The sequence below is a fragment of the Choloepus didactylus genome, chromosome 13 (assembly GCF_015220235.1).
Source record: "Choloepus didactylus isolate mChoDid1 chromosome 13, mChoDid1.pri, whole genome shotgun sequence".
Lineage (NCBI taxonomy): Eukaryota > Metazoa > Chordata > Mammalia > Pilosa > Megalonychidae > Choloepus > Choloepus didactylus.
Genome location: NC_051319.1, coordinates 74,765,485 through 74,767,420, shown reverse-complemented (window position 1 = coordinate 74,767,420; position 1,936 = coordinate 74,765,485).

Sequence of the window (1,936 nt, the reverse complement as noted above, 5' to 3'; positions counted from 1 at the left end):
TTACATAGGGCGCGAGGCGGGGGCGTGGTCTGGGCCTGGACTGCCAGGCCCGCCCCTCCGTTCCGTAGTACGCGGCGCAGTGGGGCGGAGTTGGAGCCCGGCATGATGGCTGCGGTGGGCAATTCCAGGCCGCCGGGTTTTCTTGGGGCTCAGGTGGAGAGCAAGTTCCGGCCTCCTGGGGCTCCTGAAACTCGGGTGGAGCCGCTGATCTGGGGTCAGGCAGGGCAGGGCCTGGCCAAGGAGGTCATGTCCGGGGGTTCTAGTCGACTTAGCCCAGGTTCGGTTTAGGAAGGCAGAGGGTCTCATGGCATCCGCGTCCGAGGCCGAGTCGCTGCTCCGATGCTGGGCCGGCGGCGTTAAGCTCGAGTATTAAAGTCCCTCCTTCCCTTGGCCTACATGGGGAATGTGACTGCCCAGGGTTTCATTGCTAGTCAGCTGCCCAGACCTCATCCCTGTAAGAGTGATAGAGATGGTTTTGAAACCGATTGAGCCTGGGAGCCGTGACGTTGAATTCTCATCCAAATGCCCTTTCCATATTTTGGTTGTAATAATCAATTTTGTTGCCCTTGTTCAAGCAAATGTACAAAATTTAACTTCAAGATTATTGAAGTTCCCAGCCTAGGATTCAAGGGTTAAATATTTGCCTCAGATTAGTTTTTTCTACATAGAAATGATTGACTAGCAATTTAAAAAACAGCAGGAAGCTTATTCTAAGGAAGCACTGTCCAATAGAATAACGAGTGATATTTGTAATTTTAAATTTTCTGGAAACCTTTCTAATAGAGTTGCCAGATTAAGCAAATAAAAATATAAGACATCCAGTTAAATTTGAACTTCAGATAAACAATCAAAACATTTTTAGAGTAAGTCTGCCCCATGCAGAGACAGCTGAAATTCCAAGGTAACTAACTGGGTGTCCTGTATTTTATCTGGCAACCCTGCATATTAAAAAAAGTAAAAGGAAATGGGAGAAATTAATTTTAATAATATACTTATTTAATCCAATGTATCCAGAACATTATCATTTCAACATGTGATCAGTAGAGGAATTACGGAGATATTTTACATTCTAGTATAAAAATTATTGAGACATTTTACATTTTTATTTTCATGATAAATGTGTATTTTTTTTTTTTTAAGCACATTTCAATTCAGATTAGCCACACTTAAAGCTCTCAGTAGACATCTGTTGCTAGTGGCTATCTTATTGGATAGCACAATTCCAAGAATTTGTGCTGCTAAATTTAACATTGTAGCATACTACTTTTTATAATAGTAGTGGCTTAGTGATAGAAAAATAATCTTAAGTGTACATTTTTTAATGTAATCTATTGGATAAGGAGTATTCAATAGTGGCTATATTCTAAATTGAAAATAAAATACAAAAGGGGAAATTAACTTTGCCAGCAGGTTTTAAGTAGGAAATAAAAACATTTTCATAAAACATAGTGGATTTTAAAAATTATGATAAAAATGTTAACACAGGTATTTTTCATTTCATTTACATTTACTGTTCAGTATTCTTGCCTCCTGAAGATGGATGGCTAATCCTTCGGAAACATACTGAATCCTTTCTAAACATCTTTTCTCAAGCAACTGTCCTTTTCTGGTGCTAACTGAAAAGGAAAAGCAAGCTTCTTGAAAATAAACCAGTTTTTTAAATCAATTCTAAAATGCTGTTTTAGTATTGAAAATAAATGAAGGCTTTTTAATGAGAAGAATGTTGGCCTGTGTCCTGATCAAAAGAGGTGAGTAGGTGAACATTAAATGTGAATGTTGAAGTCTTATTTTAAAATTAGGAAAATATCAGGAAACACACTTAGAGTCATCAGAAAATACTCTTGATAGTGTTTGAAAGCAATTCAGTAGACTATCAAAGAAGTTGCAGATCTTAAGAGCAAAGTAAACCATTTGTTGTAGATGGCCTTTCCATATG